The sequence below is a fragment of the Corvus cornix genome, chromosome 7 (assembly GCF_000738735.6).
Source record: "Corvus cornix cornix isolate S_Up_H32 chromosome 7, ASM73873v5, whole genome shotgun sequence".
Taxonomy (NCBI): Eukaryota; Metazoa; Chordata; class Aves; order Passeriformes; family Corvidae; genus Corvus; species Corvus cornix.
In genome coordinates this window covers 11,889,338-11,910,577 of record NC_046337.1, presented here as the reverse complement: position 1 = coordinate 11,910,577, position 21,240 = coordinate 11,889,338, and the positions used below count along the sequence as shown (strand labels likewise).

Below are 21,240 nucleotides of genomic sequence, written 5' to 3'. Positions count from 1 at the left end.
GCAGGGCTGGTCCCCAGAGGCTGGTCTGACCAGATGTACACCAAGAGTTTTGCAGCCTGCAAATGTCAGGCTGATGTTTTTTCCTTTTCTGACTGGACGTCTTTATGTCCTCATAGCTGTAGGTACAGCTGCCTTTTCTTCAACTGCCTACAGCATCAAGACAAAAATTACTTTGGCTTTCAGTGCTTCTGGCTGGGTTGCTATTCTCCCTACTCGTGTTTGCACGAGCATCCTGGGACACAGACTGACTGTCCTGGCCTAGCCTGTCTACGAGCAGCTCTCTGCACGCTCCTAGCTGTGCTTCAGTCATGTCTGCCAATGGGCATGACAGTAAACTGGAATCATCTGTCTTGCAAATGGTCTTGCCTTTAATTAGAAAATCTTTAATGTCTTCAAAGTCACATGTGGGTGCCAGAGTTTGCAGCTCTGTAATGTAAGTTCCGTTGGCTTGATGGTTTTAGGTGTAAAGTTTTAAAAAATAATCTCTTGAGCCTTGGGATAGCAGTATCCATTGAACCCTGCTAGCAGATTTTCATGAGTTAATTCTGGCCAAAAAAACACCCCCTCTAATTCATATTTTTCCACCAGTGAAACACTAAAAAAGGTTTTCAATTCATTTTCTCATCTTCATCCCCAATGGCCAGCAGACTATTTATTGTCACTGTCTTTGTACAAGTGCTAATGTGTTGTGTTGTGTTGTGTTTTTCTGGTTTTGTCCTGTAGTTAGGTATCCTGAGCCTGTTTGTTCTGTGTCAAGCATTAGCTTGTTTTCTATTAATGACAAGCTCTTCCTGGCTGCAGCTTTTTGTGGTCTGGCTGCTGCCACCAGGTGTTGTGTATATCGTGTGCTGGGTGGCACTGAGAGATCAGTATGTGACCCCAAACTGCAGCCCCTTTCTGATGAGAGGGCTCTGTGGGCATGCTGTGACTGGAGCCAGTGCAGAAACCATATAGGCTCCTTGGTGTACCCTCCCAGTCGCTCTCATCCATGTTATGGCTGTGTTATGGGAACCTACCTTGCTTCAGGCTCTGAAAGAGCTGTGCCAAAGGGCAGGACCTTGGTCGAGTTCTTTACCAATAAAGCCCTTGAACTTTTTTCCAGTTTTGTAGGAACTAGAAAAGCACAACCATGACTTAGCTCATGGGGTTGTGGAGGAGAGACATAGCCCAAGCCTAGATGGACCACAGGTCTCCTGTTTTCTTTTTCATTGCTATAAATTGTTCCTAAATATTATAGCATGAGGAAAGGATGCTGCTTCTTTCCAGAGACTAATATTCCCAACTTTGGAAAGCACTTTGTGGACAAAGCTTGTTGAGTTGTGCAGAGAAAACTATTAAAATTTATTAATGAAATAAAACAGCTTCATGAGAAGCAACACTTAGTGCTTTGTCTGTGAAGGAATCAGCCTTTTATGAAAGACTTTGTGTTCCCTGATTTATTTATTTATTTTTCCTTTGAATGAGCAAGATTGTTTAAAAAGGGTGGTGGGGAATGTCACTGGGGAAAAGCCCCCTCCTCTACTCACTCATCGATTCTTATAATATTAAAAAAATTAATTTAAATTGCCACTTTCCTCAAAATGAAGTGTAAAGCTTCCATAGTTCTGTTGTTTAATTTCCCAACTGGATATGAAATTAAGGAAATTGTAATTGTTTGACCTCTCGCATCAGGGAGTCTAGGTATTTTTTCGTCTGTTTCACCGGAGTACATCTATATGAGAATAATGGCTTCCCTAGAGGCTCCATTTCTCGTAAAATACAATCTAATGAATTAAAACATATCTCCTCTTCTTGGTGCTTTTTCACGCTGTGACCTGCCTTGGGTTTGAGTTCGGGGTGGCTCCTGTTGAATTGTCTGAAGGCTCTCAGCATACTTTCTCCTACTGAATTGTTCTTCCTGAAGTTTGCCCACTGATTACATCCCCTGGCTTGGGTCGGTTGTCTTTCTTACACGGTTCACTAATTTTTCCTCACTAAGCATTGCTAATGTGCCTTCCACAAACTTGCAGCTTTTTGAGCTTTGATACAGGAACCTTTCCGAATTCAGCAAAAACAACTAAAGAAGCAGGACTTTTTTTTTTCCCCTCCTTTCTTTGTGTCCTTTGTTACTGAAGAGGGCTGCAGATATTTAGCACCGTTTAAAGCCAGACAAAAAAATCCCTCTCATTTGGTGATTTCTCCAAAACACCAGTTGATTATTGTTGGCAAGGAGATCACACTGGAAAGGACTAGCTGTTCTGTGTGGTTTTGAGGCCAGAATACTGCTGGGATTGTCCCTGGTGGCTGGGTGGAGCTCGCTGGGTACCTGCCTGAGAGCCACAGCGTCCTCATGCAGCAGATGGACCTCTCTTGGAGGGAGGGAATAGATTGACACCAAAGAACAAAGCTATTCTCCCCCAAAAGGTAAAAACCAATACACTGAATATCACTGAGGAAGCAGCAAATACTGGTCTTGAGATCTCTGTGCTCTGTATGTCTGACCAGATGGATGCAAGATTTTTCAGGGGATTTAATATACTGTCTTTTAGAAAATAGCTGAGTATGTCAGAGTGTGAAGTAAGGGAAAATTCAATTCAAAACTGAAAAATGCATTCATTTTGAGGGCTCTTACAGAAATTTTTGTCCCAAAATCAGCACTGGGAGAGGTCGGAATGGAGGCTGAACTGACTTGCCATCTGAGTAAGTGTATTTTGCTCTTGAAGAGAGAAGGTGAACAAACATCAACTTCACTGATCTATTTAGCTCTCAGTGATTGTAAGGATGAGTTCAACTGGATCCATAATCCCTTGCTTAGCTCTTATTTCCCAAACAGGCCACACAAGTGGCCTCATGCACACCCATAGCAGCTGGTAAAACAGCTCTGCTTGCGCAATGGAAGAAGTTGGCAGGAGAGGACTGTCAGGAAGGTTTTGCCAGGATTTCATGGCAGAGAGGTGATTTTGTCAATACCACACAAAAATTGGTCCAGATCCAGTTAGAAGTCAGGACCTACTCTGTCTCCTTTCAGGTATTAGAAGCTCTGATTTATGTAGTATATGCATCTCAGCTCTTAATATGTAAAAATCTTGGAATTTATTTCCCTTTCTTCAATCTCATTGCTGTAAAAGGAGAGGAACTTTTCAGCATGCCCCAAAGAAGAAAGTGACAAAAAGGCCGGCTGTGGTTCAGGGCAAACCCCTCCATCCCAGGCCGGCAGAGGAGGCTCCTGGCAGTGGGGTGACAGCCGGGGTGCTCCATGTGCTGCCAGACCGCAGCGGTGTGTGCGCCGAGCCGAGCAGCAGGATCAGAGCCCTGTCCGTGGCCCACAGGCAGCTGCGAGGCAGCAGCAGCAGCAGCCAGCTCGCTGCCAGCACGGCTCTGGCACCGCAGAGAATCGAGCCCTTTGTATCTAACCATCCAGACCTAATACACTGACATGGTCGTCATCAGATACAGTTGACACATGTTTAAAGGGTATATCTCGCTGCTTTGAACAAGTGGGAAAGTGTTCTTGGACTGCTTTGCTCTCCACATTTCTACGGAGTTTCCCACTGTCCATTTTCCATAGTTACTTACAGCAATTAACTGGAATCCGGGGCTGTGGCGGCTGCACGCATAGTCTCTCAAACCACACCTGTGGCTTTTTTGTGTCACATATAATTCATGACTGAGTGATGCTTCCTGCCTTGTCATCTTTAGTCCTGGATGAATGAATGGTGTAGCTAAATCAGCTTAGCGCCGAACTAAAGCGGTGGTTCATGTTTAGCTGTGGCTCTTACACAAGTCGTGCAGAAACTTATTTGTGTTGGTATGGCTGGGTGTTCACTGGAGGCTCCAGCTCTTTTGATATCGGATCCACTCACAGCTTGCGTGTCCTGCCTCAGCTTTATTTTCCCTTCCAGAGGCATAGATACTGCATGAATCATTGTGTCTTTGCAGAGGCTCCAATGGGCGAAGGTATTTGTGCTGAAACCTCACCAGGCTGTAATTAATCTGTAGACGAAAGGAAATGGTTTTGTGACAGCTAAATGAAGACCAAATAATGCGATGTGATGAAAGGTATGCTCAGCAGTCGGATTCAGGATCTGAAGTTATAAGCATTTAGCTTTATGGTGAGCTGAAAAGTGTTTGAAAAAAGAATTGCCTCAAGTCCCACTTAGCAGCAAACAAAAGCAGAGGAAAACCTGCATGTAATTATATATTAATATGCAGAAAACTGAGCAGAGATTTAAAAAATTACACTGTATTATTCAGGGTATTTGAAAACATTTGGGAAACTTACACATAAACTATATGTGAGTGCTGTACACAGAAAGGCATGTGCTTTCTGCATTAGATCTGTGAGATCAGCATACATGCCAGTAAACAGTCTGTCTTTTCTTTGGGCCTTAGTTATGCTGAGATAGAAGACATCTGATAACCTTTACAAAAATATTGCAGACTTTTGTAAATTAGTCTGAGGGTTTTGTTTGTTTCTTTCCCCCTCCTCCCAGACTTGAAGTGTTTTGCAGAAGGAAAGAAGTTGCTGATCATCTTGTTTGAAAGTTAAATATTTCTCCAGTGAAAAGTTTGGGGGTTATCTTTTATTTGTCTTTAAAAAAGGAAGTAATATTTTAAATTCATGTTTCAGCTTGTTCATCATCAGTTACACCTTTGATGCAGATTCTCTCACATTACTTCATGTGTAGCTGGGATTGGTTTTAGCAAAAAGGCACAATAGTAAATGTGGCAGCTCCCCTGTAGTTTGCTGACTGTGACCTGTGGAGTAAACACTCAGACTGGTTGATGCTGAACATTTCAAGCAGCAGCAGCAGTGAATCCTTAGCTAACTGTATGATCTTCCAAAGCATTGAGATTTCTCAACTCCACTTTTGTAGGATCACAGAATCCCAGAAATTTCAGGTGACAGAAAGGTGAGGGGGGCTCTCCATCCCCAGCTTCCAGCCCCAGTAGGGTCTGCCACCAACACTAGGTAAAATTGGTCATGGCTTGTCTAGTGGAGTCTTGCAAAGCTCTTTGAAAAGAAGTGCTTCAGCCTCTTGGGAGTGGCCTGGTCCAACACTGCTTGGCCTTCCTGGAGAAAACTTTTCTGAACACCCAGCCTGAACTCTCTAGGGAGTGTTACATCATTTGCCACTACCAGAAAAGATTTGGCTTCATTAGAGTTATAACTGCAGACTCTTTTTTTACATCATGTATACATGCTTATTTTCTCTTTTATAGGCTTTGATAATGAAACTGCAGTTAGACTGTCTGTATTTAAGATAAAGTGAGATTAGGACTACCAAATTTTAATGAAATCTTCATTTCACTATGGCTATATCATAACTATACCTTAGCAGCATTAAGACTGTGACAGTATTGTTATTAGGACTATGATTGTTATCATCACTATCTATCTCTATATTCAATAGGAACATACCATTTTAGGTTGCTATCCCTAATTTTGATAGCAAAAAGCAATGATTTTTATGACTGGGCAGAGTTGCATACTGGTAGGAGAATGAGTTTGATTCTATTATGGCTTCAGCATCATCAACAAAATTATCAAGTACTGTAAATTTACATTATAATTATGATGTCAGAAGCAATATAACTTGGTTTTCAGGTTGACTGAGAATGTGCCCTGGGAATTTGGAGGAAATATATTTTTCTCATTTGGAAGCTGAATAAGTCCAAACAGAAGTATTTCAAGAATATATATGTAGTTCAATGATGTTATACTCAGCAAGTATTTTATAAATAGCTGAAGTTTTAAAGCCAGAGCATCTCATTTTTGATTCCCATTTTATTTCCTTGTCATAAATGAATTCAGGACTCTGCACCTTTTGTTTTTTTGCTTCAGTATGATTTGCATCCTATACACCTACAGCAATGCTCACTTTTCTCTGAGATGGGAATTACTCGTTTAAGTAAGCAGGTTGTAGATAACGCGAATCTTGAGAAGTGAATGTTGAAGGAAAAGCTATGTTTTCAATAATTTGGTTAAAAATAGGACAGTATTTTCTAAAAGTATAAAGAATTGGCTGCTGGAATTTTAGGGACAGTCCAGAATACCCTGTATGTACAGAGATGAGCCAGGTATCTTAACTCCCTCTGGCTGTGTAATTTCTTTAAAACATCTTGTAATGGACATCCAAAATCCTCCAGAAGTGAACAAAGGTGATGCCTGGGTCACTCGTTGTTAGAGAAGATAATCCAAAGCTGTACAGGACACTGGCTGCTTCTCCAAGTTACCTGAAGGGGACTATTCCTCCTCAAACCAAATCTTTGTACCTCTAGTGACTTAGAGCTTCAGAAGGGCTTCGTCTTCAAGATCTTTCTGGTTCTTCCTTAAGGAAGGCCCTTCTCAGTCCTGCCTTAGGGGTTTTCCAGGATGACTTTGAGGAGGTGGTGAAAGCAAAGGGCACAGTGGTGTGGAGAACGATGCCATCTCTCATATCACAGTGGGTATGTGAGTTCATCTGCTGTGATGGGAAGCAATAGCCCTTCCAGCAGCTGGTTTTGCTCCTGTTGTTGCTAGTGTCCAATGCCAGTCACCTGCTTTGGAAACAAATAGCACTCATTGGAGCTGGGCATCCTGGCTGTGCAGCAGCACGACTCTGTGGGTTTGCTTTCTTACCTTCATGCCTCTCTCCTCCCCTTCCCCCACAGTTTCTACTATGCTTTCTCTTGTAGGCGGCAATATAGGATCAGACTGCTTTTCATTTCCATCACTTTTCCCTGCTGTGACTGAATCTGTTGCAATTAAATTTTAATTGAGATGCACACTGCTTAAATAGACACAAGACAGCGACAGCTATCGCTAATTAATTTTCTTCCAAAATGACAACATTTAATAATTATATTCCTTGTCACTTACATTATTTATACAAGTTTAACTCTGGGAATTTTTTTAAAGACACGTCAGCTGTGAAAGTGCTTTATGGTGTTAATCTCCTGTAAGGCAATTGTGATTAACTTCAGAAGTGGAAGTATGTTTATGATGCATTTCCTAAAATAGTGTGTAGGTCTGCAAGTTTCAGGAAAGATTGAGGTATTTCTACAATAAGGTAGTAGTGTTTCTGGTTTCAGTATTCAAATCTAGAGAAGCCCTAATGGTAGTAATTTGTGCTCCTGTATTATCTCTGAACTGATGATCTCTAGGCACTTTCTGCCTAGAATGAACAAGCTCACACCTTCTGCAGAGATCCCTCCCCAGTTTCTCACTTCACCTGACCTAGCACAGAGCGATCATCTGCTGCCCCAGCTTGCAAGAGTCCTTGCCCTCTGCTACCTTGCTCTAAACCTGGGCAAAGAAAATGACCTTTTCGTATTTTAGTCTGAAGAATCCATCACTGGTTGCTGTCAGACAGGGTGTTGGATGAGTGGGACCATTTGTCTGTTGCAGTGTGACAGTCCTTAGGCAGTGCTGTGCCGATTTGGGGATTCTGTCTGTGTTTGAATACATCGTTGCTGCATCATGGCATGACTTCGGTGTTTGCAGAGAGGTGCATCATCAACCTCCAAACTTCAAATATTCACAAAACAGGTAAAAATTTCTTGGGACAGCAGTGAGGAGAATTATTCCAGCCTCTCCTGTGGGGATGTATGGTCGTAATGTTCCCTCTGCAGAACAAAGGAGCTGGCTATTGAAGGTGAGATGAAACAGCCCTGGGGTTTTACTGGCAGATCAGGAAACTTTGGGAATGACTAAAGAGTCTGAGAGTGGTTTTTTTTTCTCAGTGAGGGTCCTGTCTAGGGTGAAAGTTTAAGCTGGAAGCTGCAGCAGAGGGATTTTCTGGGTCAGAGAAATAAACATGGGAGGGCAGGGCAGGTTAGACTTGGATCTCTTGGAGGGCCCAAGACCAGTAAAAGTCAAAACTAGATGTGAAAAGTGACTGCAAATACCTGGGTGTGCATATTTTCTCTACTAGCATAGAGTAACTATTTAGATATCTTCACACCTTTCTGGTCACTAGCAAAGTAAAGCTGCTCTGGGAACAGAACTCTGGGAAACTTTGTGTTTGCATTTATTAAGGATGTTGGGGATTAGTACTGATGCTGCAGAGCAGAATGAGCTGGATGATGCAACCCCATTCCAGGAAGGCTCAAGAGAGAAGTTTTCCAAGGATGGCAGGAAAAGCAATTGTACTGTGTGCTGCTGTGATCAGAGGAGGTTAAGATGGTGTGGATCTAGAGGGCTGATCAACTGGACATTTATAATGACTTAGCCAAAGAAAATTTGATTATATGTGTTAAATGTGTGTATAATGAATCTCTTTTGTTGAACATTTGGGACTGTCATAATTATTACATAATTTCAGCTTTTTTTTTGATGTTATTTTGATTCATTTTATAGTGAATATATAGAAAAATATCCAAAATCATTTTCCTCTGTATTAAGATGGGTTTGAATGAAAAGTTGTCTGGTCATCTGTCTATCCTCATGTACTGTCACAGCAGCCAAATTGCATTACAAAAGCTTTTCATTGCCACTTCACTTTATTTTCCCCTCATCCTTGACAATAGCAAAAGAGACTGGGCAATATTTAGTGCTATTTTGGTGTCTGTTTGGTTTCTTGTGCAGTGTTGCACAATGGCAGGGGTAGGTAAGCCAGGAAACTGCATCGAGGATTTCTTAGAAGCAATGGAACATTTTTGCACCTTTTTTTTATCACATCTCTCAGTAGGCTGTGGTTTCTTACTCTCTTCTTAAACAGGTACTGCAGTTAATTTATTTTGTGCTTATTGGTAATACAGTCACAATGCTTGTCAGAGACACAGGTCTTGGTGGCACAGTGAGGTGGGACGACAGTGTGTTCCTTCCAAGTGGGCCTGTTCTGGGAGCTGAGGTCTGCTCCGTTGCACCTGAAGGAACAGGAATCATTTATTCCTCTAACAGATAGATCTCTTCCTATGTGTGTTTTCCCTGAAGTTATTTACACACGATGTTTGCTTTGAGGTCTCGCCTGCTCTGTAATTTGCATGTGGTGCTGGAGTTGCTGACGGTTCGTTCCTTTGGTTGCCGATTCTCACGGTCTGAAACAGGCCTTTAGCTGCCAGGGCCCTTGGGTGGCTGGGGGGGCTGGAACCCAAAAGGCCACAGGTTTGGTAAAAGCTGTAAGTTCTCTGCATGACACACAGTATGAGTGGTTGTGTCCTGGTCCCAGCCAAAGGGCCGGGCAGCAGCCACGTGACCTTGGGGCTGTGTTGTATCATTGCACTGCTCAGCAAAAGGGAAGGCCTAAGCATTAAGGAATGTTCACAGCTACCAGTCCTGTGTTCTGAAAATCTCAGTGGACTGCAGCCATGAAAAGCCAGCCCAGCACGTGCTTCAGGTCTGTTTCTCTGAAGTCATCTGCCTGAACATATTCTCTAAATAAAGACCAGTCTTTGGTTGCGAGAGTGGTAAGGAAAGACATCTACTGTTTTCTCAGCATGCCACTAATGTTTGGGGGATGTCCAACAACTTTTGTTGTCAGAAGATACATCTTCTCTGGGTTTTTTCAATTAACATTTATAAACATTTATTGGCAATAAACCTATGAAACTGAGTTTGCAGTGAAGATAATGGCTCCAAAACATAAAGTATGTTGAGCTGTCTCACTTATAATACATGAAAGGCTGGGAAATGCCCAAGAGGACAAAGTGGTACCAGATGTTGGGTAGCTATGGATATGGTTTAGAGACAAAAAGTTGTGTGGTCATCTATAGCTGATGATAGGTCCTCCATCCTTGTGCCTTCAGTTCTATGAAGGTTTGGACTCCAAAGGATGACTATAGAGATGGGAAAGAATAAATGTTTAATTGCTTCAGTGGAGAAAAAGCTAACTGGCTTTTCAGTTGAGTGCTAGGTTATGACAGCAATTAAAATGCATACTTGAAGAGGTTTTTCAGTATTTCTAGTGTATAATTTTGAATGTCAAGATTCCATGACACTGTGTGTTGTGCAGAGAGCAAGTGGATATAAGTATAATCTTTCTTCTGGTGAGGGAAAAGCGAGTTATGATTAAATGAGTTATGCAAGTGATTATTCCCTTACAGGAGGAAAAATAGAGTTAACTGTGGAACCATAGTACTTGTAAAAACAGAGCAGGTGTGTTCACTAGTTCCTGATTTTCTGAGGGGATCTGGTTCTTAACTTGGAGACCTGTAAAAAAACAGAAGGCAGCCCAAGTTAGTAGTTTCAGTGGTGAAAACTAGTTATGAATGAGACTGGGAGTGGGCAGATATGACCAAACCCACCCAAAGAACACATATTTAGGCCCTGATGGAAGCAAGTGCATATGCATTTGCTGAAGTCTTCCTGAAGCCAATGAGATTGAAAGCATAGTGTGGTAGGCTTTGATAGGCTTTGAAAGAGGAGACAATGGCTGAGGCAAAACAAAAGAGCATGCCATCAAAGGATGTAAAGCAAAGTGACAGGAAAAAAGTGACAAGCTAGGAAAATGTTCTTTGTTCCCACATTCTGAATGGCTGTGAAATCAGCTTTGTGCTCATTAGAGCCAATGTAAAGGAACTTGCTGTAAATGAAAATGAATGGCTTAGAGGCTGGTGTTTTGAGTTCAGATGTGTAGGTGAGTGGCAGGAAGCTCAAGGAAGAGCCAAACTCCGAGACACTGTGCAGAAGGAAGAAGCAGGAGTCAGAGGTGGCCTAGAGGTAAAATCTTACAGTGGGGTTGGAGGCATCTGAGGACCACCCCAGGTTTCAAACTTGGATAACAAACAAGATGCTATCCACTTCTACAGCATTTGGCATCCTTTGCTACCTTCTAACCACGACCAGACTGCTATGAGAGATATTTGAGAGACAGATTGAAGTTTCTGTGTGGTTGGAAGGAATTAGGTCCAAACTAGGTCAATCTGAGAGTAAAATGTAGGTAAGATTTAGTGGAGAGAAAGCCCGGAGGCAACTGGGCTTTGAATACAGCATAGCTGTGAACAAGAAGGAAGATTGAATGAGTTATAGACACAAGTGGGATTTTGGGTTTAAGAGAGAGGCAGACCAAGGCAGACCAGGGAAAAGAGCAGAAAAAAGAGAGAAAGAGCAAGGAGAGCAAGAAAAGTGGCTGTGACATGGTTTAGGATGGTTGTGGAGGAGTGAGGTAATTAGAGAAAAGAGTAGAAACTTTAGGAAGAGGGAGGGAATTGTAGACAGGAGGTGAAAGAGTTATCTTGTTTTGACTGTTTTCTCGAGGAGGAACTCTAAAAGCCTGCATGCAGAAAAAAGATATGGACATAGAATATAATTATCATGTGCATTGATATACGACAGAAATAATGTACAGCAACTGCAAAGTAAATTGTAATTGTTTCAGTAAATAGTTATATATTACTTATAACTGGTTTAGTTATAACTAAACAATAACTATAACTAAAACTAGATATATGTGTGTGCAGACACACATGCTTCTATAAAAGAGTTCTGTCCCGAAGAATTAATATGAATCCTTTGCATTTTGTCTTAAATTAGAAAGTAGCAAGGAACAAAAGCAAATGAGGAGGCAGTATTTACAGAATCTTCTCAGGCTTGCCTTAATGATTTGGGTCTTATGTAATGAAACAGAATCTTTTTTGTGTCTAGTGGTCACATCAGTCACTGAGCTCTGAAGTCTGGTATAGCCTCTGAAAATCTATGGGGACTCAACAAGAGCAAATGCAGTTTCCATTGCTCAGCCCCTGGCCTGGCTACCACCAAACACAGTTCTTGTGCTTCACTTGCTTCCGCTGCGCAGTCGTGTACGCACAACGTGGTTCCCGAACCTTTCCTCTGAGCCATAGCAACCTGCTGACATTTGCTAAAAGTTCACTGCTGGTCTGTGTTTTGTTCCAGTAAGTTTTGGGGACATGAGATATTCCGGCTCATCAGCCCAGCTTGTTTTGTATGTGTAGCAGACACTGCAGGGCTGCGGAGGACCCGACCTTCTTGTATTTCCAGTCTTCTTTAGGTTGTGGAGACTCCACTACTGAGGTTGAGAAGGGAGGTTTTACCCTTAGCTTTTCTAACAAGAGAATGAAATAAATTACAATGTTGTTTCTTTCTTTTTTTTGATGCTGGCAGCTGCTTACCAGATCAAGAAACAAAGTGAGTTCTTACAGGCTACAAAGTGAAGATTGCACGATATTCTGTTGGTGAATGGTTTTATAATCTGTCTCAGTCATCAAAATACTTGTAGCACAGTAGACATAACTGCATAGTGAAGGAATGTATATTCTGCAGCATTGCCATTGGCAGGACATAAACACCTGTCCTAAGTCCTTATCACAAAAGAAAAAAATAGAGAAGTTGGAAGGTAGAAATTAGTTTGGTTGTCAGCAGAGACATACATGCTAAAATTTAATCCTTTTAAATGCAGATGTTTTGATCTGTGAAGGTATGGCAAACCAACCATTAATAATACCCTGATACATAGGTGCACAGAGGATCAAGGTGCTGATCTAGTGTAACCTTCTTAAACCCACCCTGTACTTAAAACCCATGTCCTGTGATAAGTCTTAGACTACAGCAGATCTCCTGGAAAAATATCTGAACACAATGTCAGCTCTGCCGTGCTAGAAAGTCTGGCACCAGCCTGAATCTAGTTCTCTTTTCTGTTGAAACTGGGAGCCTTGTTTCTAATCTGAATTTCTCTAGTTTAATTTCTGTCTCTTAGCCTTTGCAGTTGTGTATGTGTTAATATACTGATCAAGTCATCCTGCAAGTGCTTCTCTTTAGACCTCTCTTTCATTTTTCTCATGTGAGGCACAGGAGCCTTTGCAATTTTTATCTCTCTGCTTGGACTGTGGGCACCAGAACTGCACATACTGTCAATTCAGGGTTAGGCAGAGGCATTACAGCCTCCCAAACTCTGTGTAGACAAACACATATTGCTTTAATCATTTTAATATTGGTACCCTCCATAGAGCTTCTCAGCCACTCTTTGCCTGCCACAAACTTCAAGTCATCTCCAGTCAGCGTTTCACACAGTCTTCATTTTAATCAATTATTTTCCAGATGTGTGGCCTTGTATGTGGTTGCTTTAGAACCTGTAATCTTTATCTAGGCCATCTAGGGATGGAGAGCATCTCACTGGTACATACCAATCATCTTTATTTACCTTGTCAACAGCCATTTGTCACTGACAGGCTTCATGACTCTGTATTTGTTTCCAGTTCCTGATACACAAAATGATTGTAACTCTCCATTCATATTAATGTTTCCACCAGAATCAGTAATACCAGTCAGGACTAATTTGTGTATTAAAGGAGCTATTCCACTTCTTGTTTATTACTTGTGTTCATAGTGTTACAGTCTACACAATTAAGGAATCTCTTCTCTTTGAGTCCCTTGGTACCTTGATTAATTTTAATCTTGACATCTTGATTTCTGGCTAAATGAGTGCTCATTTTCACCCTTGTCTTTTGTCATTAGCTTAATACCCTCCTGAATTCTTTAGCCTGTCTCCTGAAAGACTTATTCCCATCCACTGAAATGACAGCCAGCCACATTGTAGTCTCTTTTCTCTGTAGAAGATGGACCCGTGCTGCTGAAAACTTAGGGGCTCTGCCATTCACTACTTACTTAACTGTTAATTTCTGGAAAAATATATCACCTTATAACTCAAGTCACAGCTCGCAGAAATGGAGTACTCTTCAAAGTGTTGATTTCATTCTCCCTCATATAATCCTTGCAAGGATTCTTGGTTGTTCTAGAATTTTTGTTTACCAGCATGCTTGTGTCCTTGCAGACTAGGCTTTGTTGTGGTTCATGGGTACATCCCATATAGCTCTGACCTCTCCTCCTACAGCAACTTTCAGGTATTTCAACAGTTTGGGGATTTTCAAATGCTAGTTGTGAGCATAAGGCTGACCTTGATGACCTCCATGGGTCCTTTCCAACCCTGAATACTCTTATGTTCCTCTGAGAAACTCTTCTCCCATTCTCATCTGGATGAATTTTTCTCCATTCCCCTGTTTATGAACTGCCAGCCATTTTATGTGGTCTGCATCCTGCCTTCAGCTGGCAACTGTAGTCTATATTATAAAGACAATATGTGGAGTGGAATAAAGTGTGGAATAGCAGCCTGTGTGGTGTGTGTGTTCAGCAGAGGAAAATGAGCCAACTGAAGTGTTGCTTTTTTGTTTTTAATTACATTCTTGTTTCCTTCCCAGGCTTCTCTCTTCTGCATGCTTACACGTGTGCCTCTGGAGGGAGAATTCAATAGGCTGATGAACAGAACTGGAATGTTTAAAAATAAACCAAAATTTTGTAATGAAACATGTTCTGAAGTTGCTATAGGGATTTTTGCAAGGATGCAGTCCTTTCATTGCTCAAAATAAAGATTTTCATTTCTTGAGCCAAATGAAGGGGTTGCTTATCCAAGCTTTGGAGCCTGTTCAATGTCATCTGGATGGACTAGTCACTACAAGACATTATTACTCATCCCACCCCTACATAAAGCAAACCCATTAAACTTCATTGCATGTGGTTTGTATTTGGGGTTTCATTCATAAGAGTTGAAAGTGCCCAAACTACTGCAGCACGGAAGTGAAACCCTGTGAGGATTCTCCTTCAGTCACCACCAAGCCAACAAAACATTCACTTCTCAAAACCTCCCTTGAATCCAGTATCAGGGCAGCTCTTGTCCTGTTAGCCAGATCTCCTGTGCCACCTCTTCTCCGCTCTGTGGAATCTGCATTAACATCTCCATTCAGAATCAGAGTTTCTGCCCCTCTTGTAGTATGTGCAATTTACTTTTTTAGTATCTTTTACTCATGAACCTGATGAAAAGTCAATAGGTTATTAATGATTTGCAATTAGAGTCAAATTTTGTTGTAAACAGTTTAATGGTCCTCCACCCTTAATACAGTCTGTTATCCACCCTGTTTAACTGTAACCCACCCTGGTATAGCTGCCAAGCACCACAGATGTTTTCTCTGACATGTTAGTTGTTAGAGTTTCTGCTCTTGTTGGAGCATGAAGACTTGATGAAGGGGGATTTTTAGGGGTTCTATGTTTTCTTTTTTTTTTTCCCCTATTTTGGTGTGCAAAGGTTTCCTAAAATGAAAACAATACTTCTTCATTAGATACATGTGTGCACACATAGGTACTATTTGTCTTTTTGGTTCTGTTTTTGGAAAAAACCCAGACAATTGTGTAACAGGAAATTGAAAACTTCTTTGGATTTACATCAAAAACACAAACTTAGACAACACTTTGCCACAATTCTCTCACTCTTGAAACAAAACCAAACAAATAAAAAAAACCCAAGTGAAGATTCATGGACCAGTTATAATGGTGACGCATCACTTTTGAGCAATTTGTGTTTACCTGGTGGCATCATCCCATATTTTTTGCAGCATGTTAATGCAGAGTCTGAATGCAGGAGTGTCTTGATTATCTACTTTGACGGTTTTTCACATGTCGGAATTCGCTTAGTGGGAATTTTCTCATGATAAGACATGTAGGATTGGTTTTGTAAAATTACAAGCATGACTTTGTTTTCCTGTTCTACCACAAAAGAGTCTTCCCTCCAGCCCCCACTCCTCCATCTTCTCAGTTCTTCCAAAGAAACAAAGATAACTTCTGAGGGAGAGGAGGGAAAGTCAGGTACCCCAGTCTGCATGTCTGGGCATGGACCACTGCTGATGCTGTGTCTGGCTTTGAGCTTTTATGTCTGTTCGTGTGTTTTGATGATGTATTGTGATTGTTTATAACCCAACATCTGAAAGGTAACTTTTTTTCAAGGCTCTAAGGTTGGCAACTTGAAAATATACTGGAAGTGGGGAAACTATTCAAATGTTCTGCTATTTTATAAATCAGACTTGTTTGTAATGAAGCAGCAATATTAAAGTGACATTAGTGTTTGTGAAAAATATGAACACCAGGCTAAACCCAAAAAATGGGTGAAATGTTAATTCCTCTATTCAGTATCATCTCCCTTCCAACAAATGCAGCCCAGAAAGTAAATGGCTTTAGAAAGGGGAAAATCATTAATGTTGCAATTCAGTGGCCTCAGTGTTGGCATTTGGTGCCACAGTGTCCTAGGATAGCCTGGTCTGTGACTGACATTCCTGAAAGATGCGTCTCTCCCACAGGTGCTGTGCCACCTCTGTCAGCCCTGCCCAGGATCAGGGGTCCCAGGGGTTGGGTGCCCCTGTGCAGACGCTGGCATTGCACCCTTGCTGTCCAGGACCCATCAGTGACTGGCTCCTGCTGGAAGGTCTCCTAGGAGCTGCTGAAGGCTGGTTCTGGAGCAGGTAGCTGAATATTTACAGACCTTCCATATGGTGACAATTTCTGAGTGCCACCACTAACTCCACTGTCCTTGTTTGATATAAGTGGAAGGCTGCTGTGGTCAATGTAAGTGGGGGGGACAGCACTTGCAACTCTTTTTGAGATGGTTTCCTTTCACATTGCTGGCACCAGCTGGAGCAGTAGACTCTTTTTGTGCCTAGACAAAGTCTACCTGCTTAGCTAGACTTAAAGTCTTAGCTGCTCCATGTACAAAGAGTGAGGGAGCACGCTGGAGGGCTGCATTCTTTGAAGCTGTTTGCAGGGCATGTTTCTTCCATCAGAGACCCTTCCATATCACTTTTCTTCCCTGTGTCTCTCTTCTGTCTGTGCACTGCCTCCCTGTCCTGTCCCTGCCATTAGAGATGTCATGTTGTGCCTTCCCCTGCCCCAGCAGTGTGTGTATCTCCATCTCCCATGGAATCAGGTCTGCATGCAATCTCTTGCTTCCTCTTTTCCATGCTTCTCTTCTCTGTTTCCACAGGGTTTGATATTGTCTGTGCTTCACTCACTCACACTTTTCAGTAAGTTTTTAAGGTCATCCCTCTATCCCCTTATTTCTCGTTTTCCAGGCTCTTCTCCATCTTTCAGAACTTCCTGCTCTTTCCGCATCCATCCAGTCATCCTTGCAAAGATCCCTCCTTCCCTCATGCCTCCTTCCCACCCTGCATTTTTCCTTTCTTTACATTCCTGGACAGAGTTGTGCCTGGAATATCCCAGGATTTCTGGAGCTGGTTGGAGGTGATGTTACTACAGTACAGAGAGACACTACCAAGCACCAGGCAGTTCTGGGTGCACTTTGACCCCTCACAGTATTGCAGAGCAGCTTCTTCCTCGTGCTTTTGGTTTGCTGTTGCCATATGGAAATGGCAGATGGTGTTGATCAGGAAGTTAATCTAGAAGCGTATCCGTTTCATGCCGTACGCGAAGGATTTGTTCATTAAACTTAGAACTCTAATTTAAAGCCAATTAACAGAGTGATTTGAAGAGACTTGTTTTTGAAGTTCAAAAGAGATGCTAAGTCTCTGATTTCAGCCTTAGTACATTCCTGAACCTGTATAACTATTGCAGTGTTGCCAACTCTACTGGGGGTATTTTTTGTCTCTTTTTTTTGCCCTCTTCTTTTCTTTTTTTCCCCCTTTTCATTTTTTTGAGTGATACAACTTTTGCCATGGGCTGGAACTGTTTGGTGAAGCTTTGTGAACACCCAGATGTCTCAGCAATTTTAACCTTACCTTTGGGAGTAGGCAGGCAGAACTTTTGTGTCTTCCTGTCCTGTTTGCTGCTAGCACAGCTCCCTCCTCCCTCCCTTTGGCAGCCTGGTATTACTCTTCTCTGAGCAGGAGTCAGGGCAGGGGGCAGAAAAATAGAATAAGCCCTGAGTAGCTCTGTGCCCTCCTAACACTGCTTCTTTCAGCATGGGTTTGTCTCTGCTTCCTTTCTTCTCGGAAGCTGGTGGGGACCCACCACAGAAGGTTTCTCGAGGGAAAGGGGCAGGAGCAGCCCCCAGACAGAGAGCTACTGCCCCAGTGTACAGCTCTAATTTCCATATGTAATCGACCCTGTAGGACTGGCCCAAGCGGACCATTCCTAAGAAATATCAAGATGGGAAACCTTGTGTCAGAAGGACCTCAAAAGTGATTAGTTCTGCATTAGTATTTATGCTGCTTTTACCTGAGATTGGTGTTCTGTAAACAGTTGTAGGTCCTTCAGCAGCAGACAGCATGTTTGGGTAGTCCCAAGATTTAGTAGTGGCATTTAGACAGAAAAAACTTTCTTTAGTAATTCAAAGCTGTTGCTGATATAAAAGAAAATAGAGGGGTCAAGTTTTGCTGTGGTACAGAGCCTATGACTTCACCGGGTTAACTGCTGCTACTTCCCTGTAATTGAGAACATAATTTGGCTCAAACCCTGGGAGACTGAAAAGGATCACAGCAGCCACTGTATTAAGCCAATGTTCAGAGCAGTTGGCTCACACTGAATTTCATAAGTAGATCATGTATTCAGAAGGCTTGAGCTGTATGACACAGTCCAGTGCAAAAGAAGAGGTGGTGGGAGTATGTCCTTGTTTATCTTAACTAAAGCAGCACACCAGGAAAAGCTGTGAAACCTAGGATTGTAGGTATGGGGGTGATGTGACAGAATTGTTTCAGTGTCTCCCTGTGGGTGTGTGAGCACAAACCTGGCAAGAGCTGTGCAAAGGCTGCCCTTGGTTATCCCAGCTCCCATCAGTCTTGCCAGGAGCTGCATCTTGGCTGTGGTGCTGGTCTCAGCATCCAGCACATCTCCAGTGTGTCCCTTGGAGGTTGTGCCACCTCTTTAGCACCTCTGGGGCTGTGCATGGGGAGGTCAGGTAGAGATGAACTCAGACTGAAGAGAGAATACACACTGGTCTGAGAAAGCCCAAAATATTCCCAAAAGTCTGGAAGCATACTTTGGAAATCCCTTTCTGCCCCTACCAGGGGGCTACCAGGCTTGAAGGTGGCATTCAGGATCGGACCTATGTCACACTGTCAGTGGCAGTGCCTGCCCTCTGCCACATAAGATCACTCCCATGGTTCTGCTTAATCTTTGAGCAGAAATAGCCAAAATTGGTCATTCATTTTTCACAGAGAAAAAAAAAATTATGTTTTCTGCCCTGTCTAGGGGAGAAGAAGGGGGTTTCCTGATAAAGAACAAGCCTGAAGAAGGACATAATGCCTTTTACAAAAAAAAGGTGTGCAGAGGGTATGGCTGATGAGTTTATTCCTGAGTTTGCCAGCAGTCCTATTCAGGCTGATACCCTCCAAAGGAGACTGGCATTTTCGGACAGCACTTTTGACCATTCCTCAAGCACTTAGCGGGAGGGGTTGTTTTATTAGGAAAGTTTACGGCTTCTTGTTTTCCCTCAAAGGCAAATGTGACTTTGTTGTTTTTAATTCTGTTGGGATTTCTCCCTTTTAATATACAACACAGCTGTTAAAATAGCTGGCGTTGTCTAGGGCAAATCATATAGCACTTTCCTTGTTCAGATCTCAGATGGCTGCCTTTTTAGTGTCACTGCAGAATTATATTACAGGGCATATGAATAGTGCTGGTATTAGTGTCAAAATCAATTACCCAACCCTCCTCCTGCAGAGAAAGCTACAAACCTCAGGAAAAATCTGAGTAATCCATTCTGGTTTTCTAATTCTGAGTAATGACGGAGGGCAGAGAGTTGTGCTTGAATAAGTGCATAGGGTCTTTCTCCACGTAGTCACTCCTAAATGCATGGTCTTTACAGGAAAAAGCAGGCTCCCTGTGAAACCCTTTTTCATGCCAAATGGCTTGCTGCTAAGATTAATCTGTCATTGAATTTATAAATTCTGTGTGACACAGAGCAGCAGAAAAAGTTTAGCATCGAACAGAAAGCAAAGTATGTATTGCTTAAAAAATGAATGTTGTGCTCCTGGATAGTGTGGATTGACTGCCTCCACCAATATATCTTCTTATACTGGTAATAAAAACACTTCCATAGCCTTGTGCCTCAAAGGATCTCAAAGCACTTTGCAAATAGGGGAAAGTACTATTTCCTATTTTATGGCTGTGGAAACTGGCTGCAAGAGAGATGTTAAGCTTTTTGCCCAGGGACACTGAGGAGACTGTAGCAGATCCATGATGGGGACCTAAATCTCCAGAGTTCCAGTGCTGTGTCCTGGTCACACGTTGCACCGCTGGGAAGTCTGCTGGTCACCAGCTCTTGGCCACTGTCTCTGAAACCTCAGAGGGTGGGATATGAAATCCCATATATGAGGTGTTGGTCCTCCTTTGCTCACTGGTCTCTGTCCGGTCTGTGGGCAGAGGTTCTGAGCAGAGCAGGATCCAGCAGGACGGATGCTTGTGTCTTCCTGGGCTGGGATGGTCAGCTCTGGCAGTGGGGTGCTGTGAAAAGAAAATGACTTTTGGTTGCTGCTGACTTGAGGAAAAGCTTGGAACCTCATAGTCAGCCTGCTCTGCCCCAGGCACCTTTACGAAGCAAAAATAATTATAGACTTATTACCCTAAATCCTGTGAGATCAGACTAGTTGCACTTTTTTTTTTTCTTTTTTTTCTAATCTGGTATTTGAGGATTTACCTGTTTAATACAACCACTTATTACAAACACTTGAATATTTTTTTTAAGTCGTAATTCATCTGAAAAGAGAGCATTACAGCTGCAAAGACCAGATTTTCAAATACAGGCATGATCTCCTGCCACATTCCAGTTAGATAAATGACACATCTGAAAAACTGGGTCCCTGCTGAGGTGTCTGTGGCAGGGATTTAGAGATTTTGCTTCAGGCATCTCTCTGGAAAAAAAGCACGGCTCTAACCTGCATGTTTCACAGAACAAGTCCTGTTACCAGTTCCTTCCTTCCCCTTGCTGGCTGCTGAGCTCTGCAGTGCCTGAGGATGGTCCCTCACCCCCGGGGCTGCCCCCAGGGTCAGGGTACCCGGAGAAGGGGGGTCGGGGTGCGAGGCCCAGCGTCTGGTTTCAAACAAAAGTGCAAAGCCTTGAAAGGAGGGACTAAGAAGAAACAGGTGGGGGGTTAGTAACAGAGCCTCTGAAGTTTATTTGCTTAACGAACAGAAGCCCAGGCTGTCAGACCTAGGTCAAATACTCCTGCAGTTTGGGTGTATTTATTTCATACGTGGTCTGTAACCCAACCTGATTCCTGGATTAAACCACTGTAAAGTCCTGGCCCCCAGGAACCCATCCTATGTTTGCCAGCAAGCACAGCACATGCCGGGGCAGGACCTTGAGGGGCCACCTCAGTATTCATTGGAGCCTTGTGTCATCAGTAAAGCCTGTAATTGTGGGTCCTGTCATTTCCAATGTGAGCTTCGCAGTTTATGGCTGCAGACTGTGGCCGCAGATCCATCACTTCGTTGCCCCATTAACGTGAGCCATGCCTGAAGGCTCCTGGGATAAACTGCTCAGGCTGCAGCACACAGCTGCTTGGTGGGATACCACTCTCCTAGAGCCCAGGCAGTGGTGACAGTCCTCC

The 21,240-nt window shown here is 42.7% G+C and overlaps 1 protein-coding gene across 2 annotated transcripts in view; it reads left to right on the top strand.

Annotated features, from left to right (window-relative positions):
- The window catches only part of GLI2 (GLI family zinc finger 2), a 190,950-nt gene that overhangs the window by 26,538 nt on the left and 143,172 nt on the right, over positions 1-21,240 (top strand). The window contains exon 2 of one of the 2 annotated variants that reach the window (XM_019290581.2): positions 16,039-16,200. The exons of the other annotated variant lie outside the window; for it this stretch is intronic. The gene's annotated coding sequence lies outside the window, so the exon portion shown is untranslated. The remainder of the gene's footprint in view (positions 1-16,038; positions 16,201-21,240) is intronic. 2 annotated transcript variants of the gene reach the window in all.